The sequence below is a fragment of the Pleurodeles waltl genome, chromosome 10, assembly GCF_031143425.1.
Source record: "Pleurodeles waltl isolate 20211129_DDA chromosome 10, aPleWal1.hap1.20221129, whole genome shotgun sequence".
Taxonomy (NCBI): domain Eukaryota; kingdom Metazoa; phylum Chordata; class Amphibia; order Caudata; family Salamandridae; genus Pleurodeles; species Pleurodeles waltl.
In genome coordinates, this window is record NC_090449.1 from 27,586,201 (window position 1) to 27,614,161 (window position 27,961).

General features: G+C 52.0%; 1 protein-coding gene across 4 annotated transcripts in view; it reads left to right on the forward strand.

Moving 5' to 3' along the window:
• CCDC120 (coiled-coil domain containing 120) overlaps positions 1-27,961 on the forward strand; it is a 228,639-nt gene that overhangs the window by 102,870 nt on the left and 97,808 nt on the right. For 2 of the 4 annotated variants that reach the window (XM_069209516.1, XM_069209514.1), the window contains exon 2: positions 18,567-18,626. The exons of the other annotated variants lie outside the window; for them this stretch is intronic. The gene's annotated coding sequence lies outside the window, so the exon portion shown is untranslated. The remainder of the gene's footprint in view (positions 1-18,566; positions 18,627-27,961) is intronic. 4 annotated transcript variants of the gene reach the window in all.

The following is a 27,961-nucleotide window of genomic DNA, read 5'->3' on the forward strand; positions in this document are numbered from 1 at the left end:
TGCATTGTTAGAGCTGTAGACAGTTTGTAGAATTATAATGGTAGATGTTCTGGGCCTGGTTTGATGTGCTTAGGCCTTAATGGCAAGCAGATGTGATTACGCAATGCGCTCTACGCCAGCACCCCAACACATCCTCTACACACCACTCAGAGCCACCAGACTGGTCCCCCACCGCTGAACCCACACCACTGCTCGGAGGGCCACCGGCTCCCAATCCAGAAGTGCTGTCAGGTCCAACTTCTCACCCATTCAAGTCCCTACACAGACCGCACACCTCCATCACTGACTTCACTGCTGAGCGTCGCACTCACTCACGGACACACCCCCATCCGCAGAACAGGAGGTTGATCATTCTCTTACCAAGCTGCCAAAACCTGGAAGACCGCCCACAAAACACCAGGGCCGCCTCCTAACTTCTTGGGTTCTGCCAGGAGCTGAAGACCTGACATTTGTTTCTAACTTTTTATTTATTTATTTATTTTATCATCAGAACTGCTTGTTACCCAGGCTCAGCCTACACTCACCTTCTCAGCGCCTGGGTACCCTCACGGGTGACAGGCAGCGCTCTACCAATCTACCTTACATTTAGGACTCCCAGTTTTCTGACTTTACTGATTTTTACAGATGACTGAAACCTTTGACACATTCCAGTAGGAGTAAACATTTATCAGTTAAAGGTGGAAAAATACCCATTGTAGCTTCATTTATGCAGTAAATACAAAATAAAGATGGATAAATACAGAAAAACTGAGCAAAAATTAATTTGCATAAATACAGACAGGAATGTCTAACCAATAAATGCCATAAAACTGGGAGCCTTAATTCCATTATAAACTGCGGCTTTCACGGCAGGGTTTCTTCTCCGCAGGACTGAGGTGCAATGAATGAGCCATGAGTGACCGGGAAGAGTGGAGACAGGATCCTGTATCCCCCCTCCACCATGCAAATAGGTCACTGACGTGTCTCTGACGCAGCAGGGACACCCTATGCCCAGTGGCACCCCTGGATTGCTCAATGCATGGCCGGTGCCAGGCCCAGGGGCTGTGGCTGCCAGGCCTGGCACCGGGTACTCCCCTGTGAGACTTCCTGCCAGGGTGTGCCAGGCAGAGGTGAAGCTGAACATATTCTGTTTATTGAACTCCTACTAAGGGCCAGGAAGTGACGTCATGCAGTGAGTCACACATACCCTGTGGACCAGAGGGCAGCCTGTGTACACTGGTTGGGTCTGGAGTCACCCCACTGCTCTGCCAGCGCCCCTCAACTGGGACCGAGGACCCCCGTCTTATTCTAGTACTGGCGCCTGGCCTCAGCTCCACCAATGCGCCTCAATCACGTACACATCCTGCTGTTCTGGTACAGTGAGCCACAAAGTGCCCTCACCTGCAGGACCCTTACTACTCCTGCACTGTACTTCCAATGTACCTCAGTCCTGAGCCCGGACGGAGCTCTACCAATGTACCTCAATCCTGAGCCTGGACGGAGCTCTACCAATGTACCTCAGTCCTGAGCCTGGATGGAGCTCTACCAATGTACCTCAATCTGGAGCCTAGACGGAGCTCTGCCAAAGTACCTCAATCCTGAGCCTGGATGGAGCTCTACCAATGTACCTCAATCTGGAGCCTAGACGGAACTCAACAAATGTACCTCAATCCTGAGCCTGTACGAGCTCTACCAATGTACCTCAATCCGGAGCCTAAACAGAACTCGGCCAATGTACTCCAGAGCCTAGACGGAGCTCTGCCAATGTACCTCAATCCGGAGCCTAAACGGAACTCGGCCAATGTACTCCAGAGCCTAGACGGAGCTCTGCCAATGTACCTCAATCTGGAGCCTAGACAGAGCTCTACCAATGTACCTCAATCTGGAGCCTAGACGGAGCTCTACCATTGTACCTCAATCTGGAGCCTAGACGGAGCTCTACCAATGTACCTCAATCTGGAGCCTAGATAGAGCTCTACCAATGTACCTCAATCCAGAGCCTAGACGGAGCTCTGCCACAGTACCTCAATCCTGAGCCTGGATGGAGCTCTACCAATGTACCTCAATCTGGAGCCTAGACAGAGCTCTGCCACAGTACCTCAATCCTGAGCCTGGATGGAGCTCTACCAATGTACCTTAATCCGAAGCCTAGACGGAGCTCTGCCGGTGTACCTCAATCCTGAGCCTGGACGAGCTCTACCAATGTACCTCAATCTGGAGCCTAGACGGAGCTCTACCAATGTACCTCAATCTGGAGCCTAGACGGAGCTCTACCAATGTACCTCAATCTGGAGCCTAGACAGAGCTCTACCAATGTACCTCAATCCAGAGCCTAGACGGAGCTCTGCCACAGTACCTCAATCCTGAGCCTGGATGGAGCTCTACCAATGTACCTCAATCCGGAGCCTGTACGAGCTCTACCAATGTACCTCAATCCGGAGCTTAAACAGAACTCGGCCAATGTACTCCAGAGCCTAGACGGAGCTCTGCCAAAGTACCTCAATCCTGAGCCTGGATGGAGCTCTACCAATGTACCTCAATCCGGAGCCTAGACGGACCTCTGCCAATGTACCTCAATCCTGAGCCTGTACGAGCTCTACCAATGTACCTCAATCCGGAGCCTAAACAGAACTCGGCCAATGTACTCCAGAGCCTAGACGGAGCTCTGCCAAAGTACCTCAATCCTGAGCCTGGATGGAGCTCTGCCAAAGTACCTCAAATCGGAGCCTAGACGGAGCTCTGCCAATGTACCTCAATCCTGAGCCTGGACGGAGCTCTACCAATGTACCTCAATCCGGAGCCTAGACAGAACTCTGCCAATGTACTCCTAATCCTGAGCCTAGACAGCTCTGCCAGTGTACCTCCGTCCTGAGCCTAGACGGAGCTCTGCCAGTGTACCTCAATGCTGAGCCTAGACGGAGCTCTGCCAATGTACCTCAATCCAGAGCCTAAACGGAGCTCTACCAATGTACCTCAATCCGGAGCCTAGACGGAGCTCTGCCAATGTACTCCTAATTCTGAACCTAGACAGAGCTCTGCCAGTGTACCTCAATGCTGAGCCTAGACAGAGCTCTGCCAGTGTACCTCAATCCTGAGCCTAGACGGAGCTCTACCAATGTCCCTCAATCTGGAGTCTAGACAGAACTCTGCCGATGTGCTCCTAATCCTGAGCCTGGACAGAGCTGTACTAATGTACCTCAATCCTGAGCCCAGACGGAGCTCTTTCAATGTCCCTCTATCTGGAGCCTAGACGGAGCTCTGCCAATGTACTCCTAATCCTGAGCCTAGACAGAGCTCTGCCAGTGTACCTCAATGCTGAGCCTAGACGGAGCTCTGCCAGTGTACCTCAATGCTGAGCCTAGACGGAGCTCTGCCAGTGTACCTCAATGCTGAGCCTAGACGGAGCTCTGCCAGTGTACCTCAATGCTGAGCCTAGACGGAGCTCTGCCAATGTAGCTCAATCCTGAGCCTAGACGGAGCTCTACCAATGTCCCTCAATCTGGAGTCTAGACAGAACTCTGCCGATGTGCTCCTAATCCTGAGCCTGGACAGAGCTCTACCAATGTACCTCAATCCGGAGCCTAGACAGAGCTCTACCAATGTACCTCAATCCTGAGCCTGGACGGAGCTCTGCCAATGTACTCCTAATCCTGAGCCTAGACGGAGCTCTGCCAATGTACTCCTAATTCTGAGCCTAGACGGAGCTCAGCCAATGTTCTCCTAATTCTGAGCCTAGATGGAGCTCTGCTAATGTACTTCTAATCCTGAGCCTAGACGGAGCTCTGCCAATGTGCTCCTAATCCAGACCCACAGCGACCCTGAGGCTGCTACACAGCTCTGCCAGAGTACCTCACCCCATCTCCTGCTGTGCTGGTACTATGATGAGTCCCACAGCTCTGCCAGGTGAGTTCTCTCCTGCCTTGCAGCATCTCTGAGACTCGCTCACCGCTCTCTCTCGGTGCACCTCAGCATCCCTGTTGTTCCAGGACTGAGACTCGCACACAGCTCTCTGTGCACCTCAGCATCTCTGCTGTTCCAGGACTGAGACTCGCACACAGCTCTCTCTCGGTGCACCTCAGCATCTCTGCTGTTCCAGGACTGAGACTCGCACACAGCTCTCTGTGCACCTCAGCATCTCTGCTGTTCCAGGACTGAGACTCGCACACAGCTCTCTCTCTCTGCACCTCAGCATCCCTGTTGTTCCAGGACTGAGACTCGCACACAGCTCTCTCTCGGTGCACCTCAGCATCTCTGCTGTTCCAGTACTGAGACTCGCACACAGCTCTCTCTCGGTGCACCTCAGCATCTCTGCTGTTCCAGTACTGAGACTCGCACACAGCTCTCTCTCGGTGCACCTCAGCATCCCTGTTGTTCCAGGACTGAGACTCGCACACAGCTCTCTGTGCACCTCAGCATCTCTGCTGTTCCAGGACCGAGACTCGCACACAGCTCTCTCCCTGCATCTCTGCTGTTCCAGGACTGAGACTCGCACACAGCTCTCTCGGTGCACCTCAGCATCTCTGTTGTTCCAGTACTGAGACTCACATACAGCTCTCTCCCTGCACCTCAGCATCTCTGTTGTTCCAGTACTGAGACTCGCACACAGCTCTCTCTCTCTGCACCTCAGCACATCTGCTGCTCCAGGACTGAGACTCGCACACAGCTCTCTGTGCACCTCAGCATCTCTGCTGTTCCAGGACTGAGAATCGCACACAGCTCTCTCGGTGTACCTCAGCATCTCTGCTGTTCCAGTACTGAGACTCGCACACAGCTCTCTCTCGGTGCACCTCAGCATCTCTGTTGTTCCAGTACTGAGACTCGCACACAGCTGTCTCCCTGCACCTCAGCATCTCTGCTTTTCCAGGGCTGAGACTCGCACACAGCTCTCTCGGTGCACCTCAGCATCTCTGCTGTTCCAGGACTGAGACTCGCACACAGCTCTCTTGGTGCACCTCAGCATCTCTGCTGTTCCAGGGCTGAGACTCGCACACAGCTCTCTCTTCGTGCATCTCAGCATCTCTGCTGTTCCAGGACTGAGACTCGCACACAGCTCTCTTGGTGCACCTCAGCATCTCTGCTGTTCCAGGGCTGAGACTCGCACACAGCTCTCTCTCGGTGCACCTCAGCATCTCTGCTGTTCCAGTACTGAGACTCGCACACAGCTCTCTTGGTGCACCTCAGCATCTCTGCTGTTCCAGTACTGAGACTCGCACACAGCTGTCTCTCGGTGTCCCAGTACTGAGACTCGCATCCAGTTCTCTCGGTGCACCTCAGCATCTCTGTTGTTCCAGTACTGAGACTCGCACACAGCTCTCTCGGTGTTCCAGTACTGAGACTCGCACACAGCTCTCTCGGTGCACCTCAGCATCTCTGCTGTTCCAGGGCTTAGACTCGCACACAGCTCTCTCTGTGCACCTCAGCATCTCTGCTGTTCCAGGACTGAGAATCGCACACAGCTCTCTCGGTGCACCTCAGCATCTCTGCTGTTCCAGGGCTGAGACTCGCACACAGCTCTCTCTCGGTGCACCTCAGCATCTCTGCTGTTCCAGGGCTGAGACTCGCACACAGCTCTCTCTCGGTGCATCTCAGCATCTCTGCTGTTCCAGGACTGAGACTCGCACACAGCTCTCTCTCTGCACCTCAGCATCTCTGCTGTTCCAGGGCTGAGACTCGCACACAGCTCTCTCTCTGCACCTCAGCATCTCTGCTGTTCCAGGGCTGAGACTCGCACACAGCTCTCTCTCGGTGCACCTCAGCATCTCTGCTGTTCCAGGGCTGAGACTCGCACACAGCTCTCTCTCGGTGCACCTCAGCATCTCTGCTGTTCCAGGGCTGAGACTCGCACACAGCTCTCTCTCGGTGCACCTCAGCATCTCTGCTGTTCCAGGGCTGAGACTCGCACACAGCTCTCTCTCTCTGCACCTCAGCATCTCTGCTGTTCCAGGGCTGAGACTCGCACACAGCTCTCTCGGTGCACCTCAGCATCTCTGCTGTTCCAGGACTGAGACTCGCACACAGCTCTCTCCCTGCACCTCAGCATCTCTGCTGTTCCAGGACTGAGACTCGCACACAGCTCTCTCCCTGCACCTCAGCATCTCTGCTGTTCCAGGACTGAGACTCGCACACAGCTCTCTCCCTGCACCTCAGCATCTCTGCTGTTCCAGGGCTGAGGCTCGCACACTCTAGGACTGAGACTCGCACACAGCTCTCTCTCGGTGCACCTCAGCATCTCTGCTGTTCCAGGGCTGAGACTCGCACACAGCTCTCTCCCTGCACCACAGCATCTCTGCTGTTCCAGGACTGAGACTCGCACACAGCTCTCTCCCTGTACCACAGCATCTCTGCTGTTCCAGGACTGAGACTCGCACACAGCTCTCTCTCTGCACCACAGCATCTCTGCTGTTCCAGGGCTGAGGCCTAGGCAGCGCGCAGTGAAGAGGCGTTCGCAAGGAGCTAGATATCACTGCCCCTTCAAGGGAGGGACACCCCACCTGCTCTAACCAGGAAAGGTGCGAGTGCAGGCGGCAGCAGTGCAAGCTTCACCTACACACCGGAGGAAAAGTCATTAAAGGAACAAGCAGCAAGAGTGCGAGTCTCCTTTACACACACACTGGCTACGCAGCAGGGCTACGCAGCCGCAGCAGGAGTGCGAGCTTCCTTCACACACTGGCTACGCAGCCGCAGCAGGAGTGCGACCTTCCACCACACCCTGAATGGCTACGCAGCCGCAGCAGGAGTGCGAGCTTCCACCACACCCTGAATGGCTACGCAGCCGCAGCAGGAGTGCGAGCTTCTACCACACCCTGAATGGTTACGCAGCCGCAGCAGGAGTGCGAGCTTCCTTCACACACTGGCTACGCAGCCGCAGCAGGAGTGCGAGCTTCCACCACACCCTGAATGGCTACGCAGCCGCAGCAGGAGTGCGAGCTTCCACCACACCCTGAATGGCTACGCAGCCGCAGCAGGAGTGCGAGCTTCTACCACACCCTGAATGGCTACGCAGCCGCAGCAGGAGTGCGAGCTTCCTTCACACACTGGCTACGCAGCCGCAGCAGGAGTGCGAGCTTCCACCACACCCTGAATGGCTACGCAGCAGGAGTGCGAGCTTCCACCACACCCTGAATGGCTACGCAGCAGGAGTGCGAGCTTCCTTCACACACTGAATGGCTAGCAGCCGCAGCAGGAGTGCGAGCTTCCACGGCTTCCTCCACACACAGAACGGGTACGCTGCCAGAGTGCAAGCTTCCTCCACACACAGAACGGGTACGCTGCCAGAGTGCAAGCTTCCTCCACACACAGAACGGGTACGCTGCCAGAGTGCAAGCTTCCTCCACACACAGAATGGGTACACAGCAGGAGTGCAAGCTTCCTCCACACACAGAATGGGTACACAGCAGGAGTGCAAGCTTCCTCCACACACAAAACAGGTACGCAGCCGCAGCAGGAGTGGGAGCTTCCTTCACACACACAATGGGTATTCAGGCCCGGCAGCTGTGCAAGCTTCCTTCACACACAGATATATTAGGAGTGCAGAATGCAGGGATCAGTGCTGTGTGGTGGCTTTGCTGAGGCTGGGAATCTCGGCTCTTCCCCTGGCAGTGACTGCTCAGTGACCCTGCTCACAAAAGTGGCTGCCACAGCTTCCTTCCTCGCAGGAAGAGGCTCCCTCGTGAGGTGGGGAGGCCCAGGCCCCTTTGTGTGAAGGGAAGTGGTTGGTGCTGGGGTGTGGAGTGAGGACAGGCCGGTCCCAGGCCCGCGCTGGCGGCTGCTGTTCCTGCTTGTCCCCGGGCAGGGAAGGGCCGTGGAGGGCGCTGGCCCCGCCCAGGGGAGGGTTTACTTCGTGACTAGCGCCTGTGACCTGTAGCTTTACTTTCTAGGCACCTTCTGACGCTCTCCTCGGGAATAACCCGCACGGAAAGTCGAAACTTAGTCTGAGGTTTACACCTACATTAGGAAGTAGATATTTCAAACCTTATTCTGAGGTTTACACCTACATTAGGAGGTAGATATTCAGCCCTACTCTGAGGTTTACGCCTATGCTAGGAATTACATATTCGAAAACCCTACACTGAGGTTTACACCTACAGTAGGAAGTGGATATACGAAACCCTGCACTGAAGTTTATACCTACATTAGGAAATAGGTTTTTAAATATCTACACCGAGGTTTATACCTACATTAGGAAGTAGATATTATCCCTACTCTGAGGTTTACACCTACATTAGGAAGTGGATATTCGAAACCCTTCACTGGAGTTTACACCTACATTAGGAATAGATATTAAAAAACCTACACCGAGGTTTACACTTTGAAGTAGCTATTCGAAACCCCACACAGAGGTTTACACCTGCCTTCGAAACTAGCTATTCAAAACCCTACACTGAGGTTTACATTTACCTTTGGAAGTAGATATTCGAAGCCTCCTCTGAGGTTTACACCTGCCTTCGAAAGTAGCTATTTGAAACCCTACATAGGGGTTTACACCTACCTGTGGAAGTAAATGTTCGAAAACCCTACACCAAGGTTTACACCTACATTAGGAAGTGGCTATTTGAACCCTACACCAACGTTTACACCTACCTTTGGAAGTAGCTATTCAAAACCCTGCACTGAGGTTTACACCTACCTTTTGGAAGCAGGTATTCAAAAACCTATGCTGAAGTGTTTACCTACCTTTTGGAATTAGACATTCGAAAATATTCACTGGGGTTTACACCTACATTAGGAAGTAGGTATACGAATGTCTAGATTGCTCAAGGGTTGCCAGGAATACCTCCTAGAAGTGCAGTATTGTGCCTACTATAATACAATTATGTATGCAAAAATACTCTGCGTGTGAGTATTTGCACTTTATAACTTTTGTTCTAGGGGGTGAATGTTTTCCCATAGGGCAAGCCCGACCCTTATTCTATCAGTTGAGGGAAGTTCCCTTCCTATTGCAGGCCTAGAATTGATTCACCCCTGCTGGGGACAGGAGTAAACTGCCGACCATTTCCACAGGAGGAATGGGCCGAGCTAAGGTTTGTGATCATCCGAAAATTCTTAACTTTAGACTTGTGGACAAACTTTCGGGCAGCCCTGGAATGCCTACTCCCCTGTCCATAGAGCAGGTCTCCTCCCACACAATATCAATACCAGGCTGAGGTTACATGAGTCAGTGAATAGATTTACGAGTCTAAACCAACAGCGTGAATGCACTCCCACTATTGCACTCGTAAATCGTGCTATTTGCACAAGTCAGTGGAAGGGGTTTGCGTTTACTTGTTGACGGGGGTGGGACCTAGCGCGCTTACTTGACTGGCCTAATTTACGTAGGCCTGGTCTCCCTCTGTAGTGCACAGCAAAGGTGTGAATTTATTCTAATACTTTAAGTATTTAAAACAAGTTTTCGTCCCCCTTCTGAGTTTTGTTGTTTCTTATTTTATTTGTGGCAGTTTTTAGATCTCGCCTGGCGTTAGTGCTTGTGCTGTTGCTGCAAGCGGTATTGTTTACTATAAAGGGCTTCGAGCCCGCACATTGCTTACCATTCGTTGGCATCATTGGCAATCTTGTTTGCTGCCTCCTCATTGGCCAGGGCGTGCCGGGTGTCATTTCCTTTTCTTACCGTGCGGCATGGACCAAGCACAGATTGATTCATGTTAATTAGGGGGCTATTTACTCTTTGACTCCCTCCCACCCCTTCTCCGTGTTACTTCTCCAGGCCTAGGGATGGGGGTAGACAGGGAAGGAGTTGTCCTAGGCCTTCTCGGTTTGCAGCTCTAGAATATCTTTCGTTTAAACCTCCAAAAGTCTGTTCTGCTGACGTCTTCCTACACCCGGGTGATTGTTACTCACAATCAATCTCCATCATCGGTGAGTACCGAGCATGTCGACTACCCCTGCTTGGAAGAGGCTTTTAACATTTGTTGCTCCACAACAGTGCCTCCACCTGGCGCTATCGCCCTTATTCCCAACCAGGAGAACTGTTCTCACGGCCGCACTAGCTCCTCCCAGTCTGAAGCGCATTACTCTGTAAATCAACCAGTTCTCACAGCAGGTTGTACCGCCACCCTCCTGCATGGGATCAAAGGCATCTAATGTTGACACAGAACGCAGGTCGCGGTAATCGGTAACATATTGTGGTATATGAGGTGCTATAGGGCAACTTGGGGAAACTTTCCATACCACGGAATGCTAAGCCACTCCACACCCCACAATGCCCCATCATGTCACACAACTCCAATCCAATCCACAACACAGGATGCCACACCACTCCATGCTACACAATGCCACGCCACACAGTGGTACTCCACTGCACACAGTGGCGCTCCACTACACCCCACACAATGCACCTCCATGACACACAACTCCACTCCAATCCAATCCACAACACAGGATGCCACACCACTCCATGCTACACAATGCTACACCACACAGTGGTACTCCACTGCACACACCAGCGCTCCACTACACCCCACACAATGCCAATCCACTCCACACAATGCACCTCCATGACACACAACTCCACTCCAATCCAATCCACAACACAGGATGCCACACCACTCCATGCTACACCACACAGTGGTACTCCACTGCACACACCAGCGCTCCACTACACCCCACACAATGCCAATCCACTCCACACAATGCACCTCCATGACACACAATGCCTCTCTACTATTCACCACACAGTGCCACTCCCTGGCACGCAATGCCACACCACTGCACACAATACCACTCCACACAATGTCAGTCCGCTCCACACAACAGTACTCACCTTTGCGGCATGCCACTCAATCCCACGCTACTCCATTCAACCCCACTCTACTCTGCTAAGTCCCACTCCACTCAGTCCCTCTACACTCCATGCGCCTCCACTCTACACAGTGCCACTCCACACCACACAATGTCACCCTACACCACAACATAGTCACTCAATACCACAGTGTCATTCTACTCCATGCCACACAATGTCTCTCCACTCTGTGCCATGCCACTCCAATAAAGTTGATAGATCTCACTTAAGGAAGACCTGTTGGCTTTGCTAATGCTTGTTTATGAAAGTATGACGCTGAAATGTATTGTGCACCTTCAAGCTTAACATGTTTGGCTTTGTCATGCATTACAAATACAACACACAAGAAATGCATGGTGCTTCCCCACATTCCGGGCACATTCTGTTGAGTGAACATGCGCCCCCTGCTGGAGGGCACTGCCGTCAGTGGTCAGTTTTCTTAACTACAGCCAGTATCTGAGCTGTTGCTGGCAGCTGTGTCTGTGCCACCAGCTAAGGTGTAAACACACACCTTGGCAGGTTGTTTTTCTACCTGCCTTGTAAAGGGGGGCAGTGCTACAAATCCAGCCTAGGTGATGTCTCACCCTTGCATACCGCCCCAGCCTTTGCGGCTCCTATGCAGTTTTAAAGGAATTGCTTATCAAACATGCATTCATTCATTCATGCTCTTACACCACCAAATTGAGACAATCATGAGCCCCAAACAATAGATGGAAGACACTTGGGTGTTAAATGTTCCAGTAAGATATTCTTAAACTATGGGCCTGATTTAGATATTGGCGGACGGGTTACTCCCGTTGGCCAAAATCTAAGTCCCATAGAGCATAATGGTATTAAGATTTAGGCGGAAGGGATATCAGTCACCTTTGTGACGAGTTACCCATCCGTCAATATCTAAATCCCATAGAACATAATGGTATTACGATTTCGGCGGATGGGATATCCATCACCGTTGTGGCAGAGTAGCCCGTCCACCAATATCTAAATCAGGCCCTATGATTTTATTTATTTATTTATTTTCTCCATGCGTTCTGCTTTAAAACTCTTGTATCTAAATAGATCCATTGGGACCAAGGCACAGATGCTGTACCAGCACTTATGACATGTTAAATAAAGAGCAGGATATCCACCTGTTGGACCACTAATTTCTGGGGCCTGGATATTGATAAAAAAGGCATACAAATGAAGAATATAGTTTCCCGGTTGCAGTCTTTGAGAATTGCAGGAAGTTTGCTTTCAGCTCGATCACACCTTTCCAAAGGTGGAATAGGTTGGGGCATTTTCAGATCCTGTGTTCCACACCACCAGTCTGCTGGGACGCAGTGAGATCCCCTCTGCTAGAATCTGTTTAGTGTTTCGTGTGGGTGGCAGCAGCCATGCTGTGTTTGGGGTAACAAAGAGGGCCTTATCGACTCAACCATTTCTCTGGATTAAGACAGTCTTAAGCCAGGAAAGATGGCCCTGATTTCCAAAGGTTTATCCCCTTCTTTAAGACCATCTTAAAGTGCTCGCTACCATCCTAAGCCGACTTAAGACCACCTTTTCTTAAAACGGTCTTAAAACTGTGTTTTTTTTTTACTTAAGATACTTTTAGGGCCTTTTCAAGAGTCTTAACCATGATAAAATCCTTCAAAAACAGGAACAAATTTAGTGCTTAAGAACATCTTAAGCCAGGGAGAACTTTAGGATGTTCCACCCATCAATCTCGAGCTTTGAACCCATGTTGATAAATCTAGGAACAATGCAGCACGGCTTTAAACTAGTGTTGATAAATCTAGGGACAGTACATCACAGGTTTAAAGTCATGTTGATAAATCTAGGGACAGTACACCACAGCTTTAAAGTCATGTTGATAAATCTAGGGACAGTACACCACAGCTTTAAATTCATGTTGATAAATCTAGGGACAATACACCACAGCTTTAAATTCATGTTGATAAATCTAGGGACAATACATCACAGCTTTAAAGTCATGTTGATAAATCTAGAGACAGAAATAGTTTTTACACAAAGGTGCAAAATTCAGAATGACAGAATGTGTTAGTTTCTGAGGACTTTGTGGGAGAAAGGAGTGTTTTTAATATTTTCACAACACTACTGATAATTATTTAATGTTTTAGTCCATCAACTAATATTTTGTCCCAATGTTACTAAAGATCAGCCAGTAATTAGAAAGTAATGCCCTTACTACACCACATGGCTCCACCTTTCCTCGGGTATCTGGTCGCCCCTGGTCATCTGCGGACTGTTCGGATTCACTCAAGTTCTTCACTTTATTAATCCTTTTCCGGCTTTTTTTATCCCTATTCCTTGGGCTATGTTCCACCCCCACAGTTTGCCCCATTCTCAAACTTTATAAATTGCAGTTGGTTACCCAGACTTTGGGTCCTATGGCACCTTACTTCCCTTTACAGCTTATAACTGCACGTGAGGGTCATTCCCTCTCCTAGAAGTGTGCGTGACGTCCCAGGTCTTACCTTACAACGTCCATGAGCTGGTTTGGGGTTCTGGGTTTCCGTGTCTGAGGTCTTGGGTGTGGGAGAACAGTTAGTCCTGCGGAGGAAGCTGGCCAGGAGAAATATTCCTTTCTTGGAACCCGGCTCCCAAGAATGACTCCCTCCTCGGACCTCTCTGCAGCGTGAAGACACTGAGGCCTCTGGTTCCTTCAGCAGCCGCCCAGGGGGGGGAAACGAGTGCCAAGTGTGTCTGATGATGGTAGCTGGGTTACACGGAGTATTGTGCTGTACTACCACACTCACGTGAGTACTTACACTCCACAGCTACCACCTGGAGTAACCTTGAGAGGACTGGCCTGTTCCCTGGCCTCCTGCCCCGGCCACCAGCCTTGTGCCACCGCCTTTGGTAGAAGCCGTGATGCCACCCTCAGGGCGGCCTGGGTACAACTGGAAGGGCCTGGATACGCTGAGTGCAGCGGGGAGGGCCGGGATACGCTGAGTGTGAGGGGGAGGGCACGGATACGCTGAGTGCGAGTGCAGCGGGGAGGGCCGGGATACGCGGAGTGTGAGGGCCGGGATACGCGGAGTGTGAGGGCCGGGATACGCGGAGTGTGAGGGCCGGGATACGCGGAGTGTGAGGGCCGGGATACGCGGAGTGTGAGGGGGAGGGCACGGATACGCTGAGTGCGAGTGCAGCGGGGAGGGCCAGGATACGCTGAGGGTGAGTGGGAGGGCAGGGTACAAGAGAGCCCTCCGTCAGGGGCTAAGCTTCAATGGGGGTGGTGTTTGGGGGTGTGACCCCCCCCCCCCTCTTCCCTCCCAGAATACATGTATTTTTGGGTGTCAGGTGCATGCCCTTCAGAGGGTTCTGCACCTCACACACCCCCTACACCCCCTGCCTCTTGTGGTAAATGCAAAGGGGCTTCGGCTCTTCCCGGTCCCTCTGCACCCCCACTAATGTGCCTCGAAGTGTCGAACAGTTAAAACCTGTTTACTTTGCTTACAGCTGGCGCTTTTAGACACGTAAGTGTGTGACAAACATAGCCGTCTCCTCCCTGGGTTGGTGTCACCAGAAGCGGGGCCTTTGGGTGCTGTCGGTTAATAGCAAAGCTGCGAGAAGCGTCGAAAGAAGGCATGCAAGCGCTACATAAACATTCAACACAACCAGGCCTATTTCGCAAGGAAATAAATTACACGGGCTTTGGGGCTCACGGTCCAAGCTGGGTAGTTTTCGGGTGCAAGGACCGATAGCAGAATACACGAGAGCTCGTGGCGGTCACTGGACCGGGGCAGGGCCTGCTGGCGAGGGCACCCGGCTGTGCCCGGGAGATGCGGGTCTCCATGGCAGCCGGGGTGCCCTGGCAGCTGCCAGGTAACTGGAGTCAGGGAGGAGGGACGTGGTCAAGGCTGGTGATGGGGAGAGAGCTGAGGGCTGTGTGATATTACACTGATTATTACATGTGTGGGGTGTAATATACCACTCACTACCGTCAGCCCCGCCAAGCTTCCCAGGTCCATGCGTGAGGTGCTGCGCCAGTCCAGAGTTTTCCTTTGACCTCTGGGACTTGTAGTTTTATTTGCTCCATTATGAAACAGGACCACAAGTCCCAGAATTCAAAGCAAAAAACCTGCAGTGGAGCAGCGCCCATGGGCCTGGGACACTTTCCAGCTACGCACCATTGTTGAGTGCGATAAGTAGCCATGGCTCGGAGAGGCAAGGCCTCGAGTAACTCGTCTCCCTCAACAGTGGTAATAAATAAGGTATCACGCTCTGCCCATCTGCGTATAAAATGTATGCCATGATGGACTTTCATGTGCAGTATTTGTAAATAAAGTTGTTTAACCAGAACACAAGAGGCTAAACCCATGCAGTGAGTTAAAGCTTCCCTACCCAGACCTTGTGACTTTTGTTCCATTAAGTGATTCTACAAAACAGTCTATGATTTGTCTGGTCGGTTTCCCCGTCTGAAGTAATAACACATTTTGACAATAGCAATAAATGTGTGAACCTGTGATTATTACTGCACTTTTAGCAAATAACATGTTATGAGGCCACATTTTTCACTAGGGTGGTCTTGACGGGCATACACATAAGAGAATATATGTATAATTCTCCACAACCTAAATTTGTGTACATATACAAATAGGATAGTTATCTATATTTAGTCTCACAGCTAGACGAGAAGCTCTGAATTTCTTGCATACACATATGTATAGGTTACGGTTGCACCTTTATTTTAATTGCACTGAATGATGGAATGGTTTAGTCTTACAGAATCCACTGTGCCCTGAAGAAGACTTCAGAAAATTAACATTACACAGGAGCCGAAACGTGTCGGACATCTCGAATAGACGGTGGAGCTGTTTCTTATAATGGGGAGCATCTTGGTGCTTACATAGTACCAATACTGTAAAAATGAATGCGGCATGATCCTGCCACAGTACTAATTCTGGTCATTCAGCAATGCTCTTATCACCCCCTCGACCTTCAGCTCTCTGTACTTCTGCCTGGTTTTTCGAGCTGTGCTTCTCTGTGCATGCTGTCAGGACTGATGAACTACTCACATGTGAGGGATATGAAAGAAAAGAGATGAATAGAACCCCCTCCAACACACACCCTTTTCACTTTCAATATGGCAGACTTGGAATCCGTACTGACGAATTAATAAAGCTGTCGACATAACATAGGAACTTGCCATTTAAAAGTGTTGATTTACAGTGATATATGAAATAAAATTATGATACTGCGGTGGGGGCTTCAGCATATTTGGCTTCCCCCCCAAAAAAAAAAGTTTCTAAAAAGTCTTTGCAAATTAATTTTTTGCATAAAAAAAAAAAAAAAGTAATGTGGGACACAGGCATGAGAGTGGTTGCAGCAGTAAATGTGGACTTGTTTCCAGTCTATTTAGTCGACATGGGATAAACACGATATTCTGCAAGCGTAGCTGGCATCATTTGGATGTGCTGTCGCCCAGAGTACACTTGTTTGTCCTGGTTGAAGTGGTCGGCAAGCTCAACATGACCGTCCTGCAAAGGGAAGTGATGAGTTTCAGCCATGTGAGTATTATACAAGAGGCTGCTTCAGGACATGGACGTGTGTTAATTGAGAGACACCATGGTTACTTGACGAGATTATCGGTAGCCATGGGATACGTAGTAAAGATAAGAACCAGGGTACCAGCATCCTTCTCCATGCATGAACTGTATGGTAGTCTGCTGAGTCCAACTGCTGGGCCTCTACTGCGAACCATAGCAGCAAGTCTGCGTTCTGTCTCCTCTGGATTGGTGTTGCTTGGAAGTAAATTAAATATTTGTAGATCTGGTTTGACAGTGCTCCCGTCTTGGAAGATATTATTATCAATTCTTGTAAATATATGTAGACTGGGTTTTGGCGCATTCTGAGGAATATTTTTCTCTTACCTCCTGCTATTGGCTGTTGGATTTATAATTCTGCATCCTATTGAGCAATTGCATTGCATAAGAGACTTTGTTTATAACAGTGAAACAGACTATGTCTCCGCCCACACCTAAACCTGCCTCAAGTAAATGCCCGGTGGAATAAATTACGGTCCGGCCAGGTTACCTGTGATTTCGCCACCTGATGGTACACGTACTTTTAGGACGAGCGTGCAAGAGCTTTGACCTGTTGTAAGTATTGTGGCCTTTTAACCACACCCACCGTATGCCCATCTCTTTCACTCGTTCATGGGCTTGCCGTTCAAAAATGCTGTGCTATCAATGGTAAATGCTTTACGTTTGTCCCTCCTTGGGGCTGTTTTGTTACCGCCGCGGCCATTGACCCTGTTACATGGCTAATTGCACGTTTGCCGATACGTTTGAGTGCAGCAAACTTCTTTTTCCTTTTGTGTCTCTCCTTCGCGCTCAAGGCAGCCGTGACTCTTTGCATCGGCTCGCTTATGTCAACTGTTTTACTTTTGATTTTCAATTTATGTGGCAAGAAAAGTCCAGTTAGTAATTTACAACGCTAATAGCTCTACCTCGAGCAAACGCGAGACCCATTGCATTGCAAATGCTTGTTGATGTAGCTGGGATGGTTAGGGCTCTACTTGCTGATTCCGCTGGCTCTGTGGCAACCACAGTGACTCTGTGTAAGCGGGGATGGCGTGATTTCATTTTTTTGGGGGGGTGGGGCTTAATATTGGAAGAGCCTTGGAGACAGTGAATATCTGTATCAGGGGAAAGCAAAGCAAATATATGCTACAGCAGTTGTATTTGTACATTATAATAGATATATCCATATATACTTTAGTGCAATGTTTAATTGAAATCTAAGTGAATCCACGAATACATTTCATTTTCATGTGAAAGGTTCAATTTTAAGGCTAGAAAGTCCATTATGTGCGGGCTGTTTGGAATGAGTGGTGCAAGGGCTTGTAAGATTCACACCTTTTTAAAATGTTGTAAAGATGTATGAGTTGTGCGTAAATGTGTAGGCGCTCTTGGGTTTTGCTTCCAGTAGTTTTAAGTAATTCTACATTACAGAACGATACCACGAGAGTTAACGAGGCGTCATCTCTGCGTGGATTTAAACAGCTGCGCCACGCGTGTGCACCTCTGAACCCCAATGCAATGACCCAGACATGCAGATCCGCAGAGAGGAATGTGATATGTGTTACCATTAACGGGGGGGGGCACCGTGACCTGCGTGGATTCCCCCCTCTACTTGGTTAAGGCACACCCACAAAATGCTGTGGGTAGGAACATCGCAGCTTTGACCCCCCCGAACCCCTAAATCCCCTTATTTGATGCTGCGGGAAAGCAAGGTGTGAAAATGACAGGAAGTTGACTTGTCTCTTGCCCCCCCCTTACATTTGTTTCCTGCTACTGGCATGATGACCCCGAGATCTAGGGGAGAAGTAGCGTGCCGAGGGTACCCCAGGAGAAGCTGGGGTACCAGCTGCAACCCCCGCTAACCCTCCTTTCCTTCCAGGCCTCAGTTGGCGCGTGTGTGAACGAGGGGGGGTCCGCTTCCGGTGGGTGAAACTCTCAGGGGGTGTCAGGCAGGGGGTGGGGGGTTATCCCCTCGGTTCTCTGTCTCCTGTTCATGATGTTGGTGCTGTAATAGCCACTTAATTCAATATTTTGCCCTTTGTTGTGGGTTTTGTGTATTAATGTTCGGTTTTGTGGGGTGGTGCGTGGGCGGGCCCTGCTGTTGTGAGTCTGTGCTGTGTTACATGTGTCTGCAGTGAACTGTCTGACGTATCCTGCGAAAGACCATATGATGTCGATGCGACTTAAGATTTAGTTGTGATGCCAATTTAAAGAGAGGCACTTAAGGAGCGCGCGCCATCACTAAATACCCCAAAAATTACAAACGATGTTTTCCTGCCTTGCAGGCCTCGCCAGTCACGTGGCTCGACTCGGGCAAGGAATCCTGAAGCCACCAGGACAAGCAGGTGAGGGGCAACTTCGAGGCACATTAAAAGGGGTGACACCCTAAAGTCGTGTCCGGGTTGGGAGTTGTGCTGAACACGTTTATTGTCTGGTTGGGATTGAAGTGTCTGTGAAAAGTCAGCAGTGCTGCCCTAGGCTGGTTGTGAGGGGGTCAGGGGTCAGCGTGACGTCATGGCGTGACGTGTCTCTCCCGGTCTGAAGCCCCCTCACCAGGGGCCTGTGTGTGAATGTGCATGTGTTGTGAGTGAAGCTCACGGTCACAGGCGTCACTTCAGGGGAGCCGGGCTCGGGGAGGGTGATGCTGTCTGTGAAAAAAGGGGCGTTTGGGGCTGACGGAGATCTGAGCTGCTTCCGAAGTCAGGGAGACTCCGCCATCTCCATCTCTCCCTGGTACTGCTCAGGTCTGATCTCGCCTGGCCTAGCGCCTTGTGAGCGCCGTGATAAATGCTCCTGCTATTTAGGCAGGTAACTAATATAGAGTGGGGTCACCGACCCGAAACAGCTGCTACACACGGGTGCGTGCCAGACTCGATCCCTCCCTGGTGTTCATCCCAGGGGATCTGCAGGCCTGATCGCGCCTGACCTAGCGCCTTCTAAGCGCCGTAATGAGTGCCAGACACGGTCACTCCATGGTGTTCATCCCAGGGGATCTGCAGGCCTGATCGCACCTGACCTAGCGCCTTCTAAGCGCCGTAATGAGTGCCAGACACTATCACTCCCTGGGGTTTATCCCAGGTGACCTGCAGGCCTGATCTCCTGACCTAGCGCCTTCTAAGCGCCATAATGAGTGCCAGACACTATCACTCCCTGGTGTTCATCCCAGGGGATCTGCAGGCCTGATCGCGCCTGACCTAGCGCCTTCTAAGCGCCGTCGCCGTAATGAGTGCCAGACACGGTCACTCCCTGGTGTTCATCCCAGGGGATCTGCAGGCCTGATCGCGCCTGACCTAGCGCCTTCTAAGCGCCGTAATGAGTGCCAGACACTATCACTCCCTGGGGTTTATCCCAGGTGACCTGCAGGCCTGATCTCCTGACCTAGCGCCTTCTAAGCGCCATAATGAGTGCAGACACTATCACTCCCTGGTGTTCATCCCAGGGGATCAGCAGGCCTGATCGCGCCTCACCTAGCGCCTTCCAAGCGCCATAATAAATGTTCTGGTTAACGTAGGTAGCCTCAAGGAGCTGTTCCGGTAACCTAGGTAAGGATGGACGATGGTCTTGTAAGAGCTGATTACAAAGTGGTCGCAAGAGAATGTTTTCCACGTGTCCCAAACCTTGTGACCTCGGTGGTGGATTAAAGTTGGATTGATGAATATGCGGACGGTTGGCTGTCCAGGGCACAGCATGTATTTTTGCTGAATTCCCAGGTATTTTGTTGCACCTTTTTAGAGACCCCCAGGGGCGGGCTAGCTTTGCTAGTAAGTTCTAGCGCCCACCGCAGTTTCCCTCCCGTTACCTGTCTCTTTCCTACAGTAACTTGTCTCGGGTAGCCATGGCATGTTCACCAGCCCGCGCAGTCCAGGTGTTACACATCCCTGGCTTTTACTCCAGCCTGGACCCCCTCTTCAGGCTCCAGCCGCTTCTAAGCACGTAGGGTCTGGTCCCCTTCAGGCTGCGCGCCATACGTGGGTTTCCAGCTTTTCCAGGTGAAGAAGCAGCTGTTACTTAAGTACCCCCCTCCCCCTCCACACACCTGAGCGGAGAGTGATGCAACCAGGTGTGTCTCACCTCGGGCGGCCTCGGTAGGGATCTAAGGACCCGTTTCCATGTGAGTGAAGCCCTGTAGGAAGAACTAGAAACCCTCATACATTGGGCTATTACAACCGCTCCTTACAACTGTCGGGGCGCAGGAGTAAATGCAAATACTTACCTCTGCGCAGGTTTTACTTTCCACTGGTGTAGAAAGAACCGAATCCTTAGGCTCTGACTGGCATTTATTAATCGGGGCCTTCAGCAGCTCTGTGTTTCGCCCATTAATACTCCGGTACCTATTAATACTCCGTTACCTATTAATACTCCGGCACCCTTGCCCTGAATTCATCGGCTGTCGCAGATCTGGGTGGTTCTGGTGGTACAAGGTGGAGTAAAACTGAATGCAGGCGCGTCACTCGTGGACACCAAGGAACCCAGTTGTAGTAAATGTCCCACAGGTGCCACGTGCTTCAAAGAGGAATGTTACCCCGTCGAGTCTGATCTTCAGGGGGTACGGATCCGCACCGCCAAGCGCGCCCACTTCACCGAACGCATCAACAACAACGCCCACGACTGCAAAGAACTATTCGGCATCGTGAAGGAACTCTCCAATCCGAAAGCCAACTCCAACGACATCCCGCCCTCCCAGAAACTCTGCGACGACCTCTCCACCTTCTTCCACCAGAAAATCACCACCATCCACGACAGCTTCATCACCGGTCCACCGCCAGACCCCACCCCGACGTCTCCTCCCGCGACTGCCGCCTCACCGCCTGGACCCACGTGGACGAGGCAGAAACCATAGCAACCATGAACACCATCCACTCAGGCTCCCCCACGGACCCCTGCCCCCACCATGTTTTCAACTCAGCAAACGCCACCATCGCCCCCGAACTCCGCAAGATCATCAACCTCTCCTTCACTTCTGCCACCTTCCCGGACAGCTGGAAACACGCAGAAATCCAACCCCTCCTCAAAAAACCCAAGGCTGACCCCAACGACCTCAAAAACTTCCGTCCGATCTCTCTCCTCCCTTTTCCAGCGAAAGTCATCGAGAAGATCGTCAACACTCAGCTCACCCACTTCCTCGAAGACAATTCCATCCTGGACCCCTCACAATCCGGATTCAGACGAAACCACAGCACTGAGACCGCCCTCCTCGCCGCCACAGATGACATCAGACATCAAATGGACAACGGCGAAACCTCAGCCCTCATCCTCCTCGACCTATCAGCCGCTTTTGACACCGTCTGCCACCGCACCCTACTGACCCGCCTCCAGGAAGCCGGCATCCAAGATAAAGCCCTCCACTGGATCTCATCCTTCCTCTCCGACAGAACGCAGAGAGTCCGTCTCTCCCCTTTCCGCTCCAAAGCCACCAACCTCATCTGCGGCGTCCCCCAAGGATCCTCCCTCAGCCCCACGTTGTTCAACATCTACATGGCCCCCCTCGCTCAACTGGCCCGCCAACATCATCTCAGCATCATCTACGCCGACGATACCCAGCTCGTCCTCTCCCTGACCAAAGACCCGCTCACCGCCAAAACAAACCTCCACGAGGGACTAAAATCTATCGCCGATTGGATGAACAACAGTCGCCTGAAACTCAACTCTGACAAGACGGAAGTCCTCATCCTCGGACGCACTCCCTCGGCCTGGAACGACTCATGGTGGCCCTCCGTCCTCGGACCCCCACCCACCCCTGCCAGCCACGCAAGAAACCTCGGCTTCATCCTGGACTCCGCCCTCACCATGTCCAAACAGGTCAGCGCCGTCTCCTCCTCCTGTTTCAACACCCTCCGAATGCTCCGCAGAATTTTCAAGTGGATTCCAACAGAAACCAGAAAGACGGTGACCCAGGCCCTCGTCAGCAGCAGACTTGACTACGGCAACGCACTCTACACAGGCATCCCAACCAAAGACATCAAACGCCTCCAACGTATCCAAAATGCCTCCGCCCGACTGATCCTCAACATACCCCGCCGAAGTCACATCTCCCCTCACCTAAAGGAACTCCACTGGCTCCCGGTAGACAAGAGGATCACCTTCAAACTCCTGACCCACGCTCACAAGGCACTTCACAACACCGGACCCTCCTACCTCAACACCAGACTTCACTTCTACACCCCAACACGTCAACTCCGATCCGCCAACCTCGCCCTCGCCATCGTACCCCGAATCCAGCGCAAGACATCCGGCGGCAGATCCTTCTCCTTCCTCGCCGCCAAGACCTGGAACTCTCTCCCCACATCCCTTCGCCAGACCCAGGACCTCCTCGCATTCAGAAGGCTCCTCAAGACCTGGCTCTTCGACCGATAAACCAGCAGCGCTCCCCTCCCCCCCCCCTCAGCGCCTCGAAACCCTGACGGGTACATAGCGTGCTTTATAAATACTATGATTGATTGATTGATTGATTGAGGGTCTCGGGGAGATGAAGGACGGTCATGTATTGTATTATGTCTATAGCGCTAAGGTACCTCTTGTCGAGGCGCCGGGTGAGGAGTTACATCTACAGTACTGCGTGGGTGGAGGAGGTGGCTGCTTGAAGGTACTTTGTGTGTCATCTCGGTGCCATGCGTGAGGTCCAGAGAATGAGTTCCAGACTCGACACAGCGACACATCCCCCAATAAATGGATGAATGGATTCTGGCGGGTGTAGTTGGGTCCAAGGGCTCAGGCCGCTAGCGGTGTCTGTGTTGGGGTTTCCACTCTCCTTAGCAGCCTTCATGGCACAGACTCACCTCTCTGTGAGACTTTGCAGAGCTTGTATGACCCGCCCCTCCTCCACCCACTCCCACACAAAACGGGTCAATAACTGACAGAGCACGGATGGCTCTTACTTGGTGCCTAGAAGCCTTCTACTCATTAATAGTATTTCCATCCATTTTGCCCTTTCACTGGCGAGTACTGGTTGAGAAATCTGTCTTCCAGACCCCCAAATCTCACAGACCAAGCTGCACATATTCCAGAGCTTGCAGGTCTGTGCTGAGAAGGAACTTTGAAGCATGCAGGTTTTAAGAAAAGGGGGTCTCTTTCAGACTGAGGGAGCCATCATCAGTCTGAGATTTCTCCTTGGAATTCCACCTCTTAATGGGACCCACCTTTTGAGGTCTCCCTCTTCAACCACAGCCCCCCTGTACCCTCCTGACTGGAAGCCAAGGATGACCCCCAGAGCTGGCGAAGAGATTCCACTTTGCGTCGGGAGTACGGCTCGGCCCCGCTGGGGTTTATGTCCTGGAGGCCACTATTCAAGTATAGCATCATTATGGACCAGAAACATCTCTTAGCACAGCTCTTGTTTTGTTCCTCAAGCTATTTTACCACCAATTTCCAAAATCAGAGGTGGGAGCGAGAAGTAACATTGGCGCAGACCCTAGGGATGTGTCCTCGGAGGATGGTACAGACCCTAGGGATGTGTCCTTGGAGGATGGTACGGACCCTAGGGATGTGTACTAGCAGCATGGTACAGACCCTAGGGATGGGTCCTCGGAGGATGGTACAAACTCTAGGGATGGGTCCTCGGAGGATGGTACGGACCCTAGTGATGTGTCCTTAGGGATGGTGCACACCCTAGGGATGGGTCCTCGGAGGATGGTACAGACCCTAGGGATGGGTCCTCGGAGGATGGTACAGACCCTAGGGATGGGTCCTCGGAGGATGGTACAGACCCTAGGGATGGGTCCTCGGAGGATGGTAGAGACCCTAGGGATGGGTCCTTGGAGGATGGTACGGACCCTAGGGATGTGTCCTTGGAGGATGGTACGGACCCTAGGGATGTGTCCTTGGAGGATGGTGCAGACCCTAGGGATGTGTCCTTGCAGCATGGTACGGACCCTAGGGATGTGTCCTTGGAGGATGGTGCGGACCCTAGGGATGTGTCATTGGAGCATGGTACGGACCCTAGAGATGTGTCCTTGGAGGATGGTACGGACCCTAGAGATGTGTCCTTGGAGGATGGTACGGACCCTAGAGATTTGTCCTTGGAGGATGGTGCGGACCCTAGGGATGTGTCCTTGCAGCATGGTACAGACCCTAGGGATGTGTCCTTGGAGGATGGTGCAGACCCTAGGGATGTGTCCTTGGAGGATGGTGCGGACCCTAGGGATGTGTCATTGGAGCATGGTACGGATCCTAGGGATGTGTGCTTGGAGGATGGTACGGACCCTAGAGATGTGTCCTTGGAGGATGGTACGGACCCTAGGGATGTGTCCTTGGAGGATGGTGCAGACCCTAGGGATGTGTCCTTGGAGGATGGTGCAGACCCTAGGGATGTGTCTTTGCAGCATGGTACGGACCCTAGGGATGTGTCCTTGGAGGATGGTGCGGACCCTAGGGATGCGTCATTGGAGCATGGTACGGATCCTAGGGATGTGTCCTTGGAGGATGGTACGGACCCTAGAGATGTGTCCTTGGAGGATGGTGCGGACCCTAGGGATGTGTCCTTGGAGGATGGTACAGACTCTAGGGATGGGTCCTCGGAGGATGGTACGGACCCTAGGGATGTGTCCTCGGAGGATGGTACGGACCCTAGGGATGTGTCCTTAGGGATGGTGCACACCCTAGGGATGGGTCCTCGGAGGATGGTACAGACCCTAGGGATGGGTCCTCGGAGGATGGTACGGGCCCTAGGGATGTGTCCTTGGAGGATGGTGCAGACCCTAGGGATGTGTCCTTGGAGCATGGTGCAGACCCTATGGATGTGTCCTTGGAGCATGGTACGGGCCCTAGGGATGTGTCTTAGTCTGCTGACGGTATGGACACTAGTGATGAGCCCCAGTCTGGGCATGGTACGTAACATTGGCAGGCGTCGAGGCTGAACAAGGCACAGACCCTGTGGCATGTGTCCTCATCTGAACATGGCACGGACCTGAGGGTTGAGTCCACGCATGTTATGGCACCTACGGATGATCCCTAGTCCGACTAGTGCTGCCAGGGTCCCTGGGGTTGGCCCTGGTCTGAAGCCTGACATGCAGGGGTGCGCTTAGCTCTGAGGAGGCAGGGACCCTCTGGTGTCTCCTAGAGGGAGCATGTCCACGGACACTGGGGTGTCCCCTTGCCTGTGTCAGGAATGGCCCATACATTGCGGCGTGAGACCCTCACGGAGTTCAGCCTGCGGTCCCCCGTACAGCCCCGCAGCCCCTCCCTTACCCGCTGCTCCCCCTCCTTCCCTCCCCCCCCACAAAGGAATGCTCCACATTTCGTTTTCCAGGAATGTTTACGGTAGTTCACCTTAAGTGCAGTTTGTTTTGCAGTTCACACGCCGCCTCGGGGTGTGAAATCATATGTTGTTCACGGCCCACCCCCCACTGCCAACCACCAGCTCGCCCTGGGAGCTGTGGGGTCCTCACGCCTCCCAGGCCCTGGTGTTGGTGCCCATCTGCTGCCCCCCCCCTGTGGGAAGCCCCTGGCTCCAAGGACCTGTCCGGATTGGGCATTGAGAGGGTCCGACCTCTGAGGGGCGGCGGCAGGAGGCGCCCCACGGGTGCACAGGGACAGACAGGGGGCGCCAGGCCTGCTGGCACAACCCCCCCCCCCCCCCCCTTTCATCAAAGGCGTAGCCTGTGTTTCATTGATAATACATTGATACATACATCACGGCGCCGTTGTGGTTGGCCACACAGTCCATCGAAAACGCATTTTTATTTACTGTTCCTTTTGGCCCCCTAACAGTTGCAGAAAAAAAGTTAAAGACTAAGATACGTGCCCTCATTTTAGCTCCCGTAGGAATTTTTGGTGACACCCCCCCCCCCCCCCCCCCCCCCACAGCAAAACCTGCTGCAGGGATTTACGCCAAAGTTGGCATGAAAGTAGAACTTCACTCAAAAGGGCGCTTTGTGGAGTTGGGATACATCTTTTAAGTAGACTTTGCGAGAGAAGCGTTCGGAAAGGGTGCCCTGGGCGGGGTGTGCACTGTACATGTACCGGACACCCACATCACATGTGGGATACTCGCACTGACCACACATGACCGCACTGACCACACATTGCACGTGCCATGGAGACGCACAGCTGCCAAGTTTCCCAGGGCCATGGTCCGTTGCGGCTTTTTCCCTTTGAATTCTGGGAGTTGTAGTTCATTTTTATAATGGAATAAAGTAAAACTACAAGTCCCAGAATTCAAAGAAGAACCTGGACTGTAGCAGCGCCTCACGCATGGACCTGGGAAACCTGGCGGGGCTGGAGACGGATGTGCCCAAGCGTGGTCTGTGTGCTCAGCTCGGCCCTGCTCGGAGTGCCCTCTGACCCGGAAACGGTGTGAAAGGGGGCAGCTTTTTGTTTTCACTCGTTATTTTCTGGCGCACATGGTGCCCCTGGCCTGAGAACTCCGGTCTGGGTCCAGATTGTGGGGGCTCCTCCATCAATGATGCAGCGGGGTCCTCAAGTTTCGTTACGCCACTGCACCCCTTTTTTTGTACTACTGACCCCCCCCCCCCCCCCCCGCCCCTCTCCCAGGTCTTTAGCTGACTGCATCCCCTTATTCTGGATTTGCACATGTGATCAACATGTGGGACTGAGCAGGTGAACCCCCGACACCCCCACAGATGCAGCCAGTCCGGCAGCGTGGGAGCTCCAGGTGGGGTTTACCAATGGGCATTCATTGGCACCTCCGGTGCCCACACCCCTGGAGGCAGGAGAAAGGTGGAGCGTGGGCACCTTGGGAAAGGTGCGCGTGCACCAACCATGGTGGGTCAGTGGCTGCTGATTTATTTACAAATTAAAACGGCAGTTCCTGCCGCTGGACACCAAATTTGTATTTAAGAGTTTTATATAGCGCTGGCAAGACCAAAGGGTATCGGAGCGCTTTACACCGGCGCATGTTCATTACAAATAGCGAGAATAATCACACATTTGAGATTAGATAAAAATAATCCAATGGTTGAGCATGAGGGAGGGAACCTAATAGGAGGGATTCGGGGAGATTTAAGGGTTGAGGTCATGTCTCGACGGGAGGGATTCAGGGAGAACTAAGGGTTGAGGTCATGTCTCGACGGCCGGCCGAATGACATCCTGCTAGTTGAGATGTCGGTTGTGGACGAGATCCTTCAACCAGTGCTTAATTTGAGCCAGTGGTTTCCGGTGTGGGACACCAGCACTTATTTTTGAGGAAGGCACTTATTTCCCCACAACAGACATTGTCCGAGACCACCAGAAACAGAACGAAAAGAAGGAGGAAGAGCAATATAGAAAATCCGTCGCCCAGGGAGAAAGCAGACACCTGTAAGAGTGAGATAAGGGGCAGGGAGTGCCTGGCAGTGAATCAAAGAGGTCTATAGGGGATTTGTGACTGCGCACCCTCGCTGTTCCTGCTCAGACACTTTATAGCGCCAACCACAGGTGTTGCAGCAGCGCTTTAGACACCCGGCACTTATTATTTACAAATAAAGCACTGCCCTTAGCTGACTGTTGAAGCTGAAGGAGGGGTTCGTCATGATAAGTACTGGCATGGAGTTCCACATTTTAGTGGCATTGCTTGAGAAAGAGTGCGCCAGTTTTTTTTTTTTTTTGTTTGCTTTAGGAGTAAGGTGTTGAACATCTTGGGATTCTTGACTGACCTGCCTTTTTAGATAAAGTGCTTTTCCGGACGTGTTGGTATGTATCTGGGTTTACGTTTGTCCCTCCTAGGGGCGGTTTTGTTACCATCTTG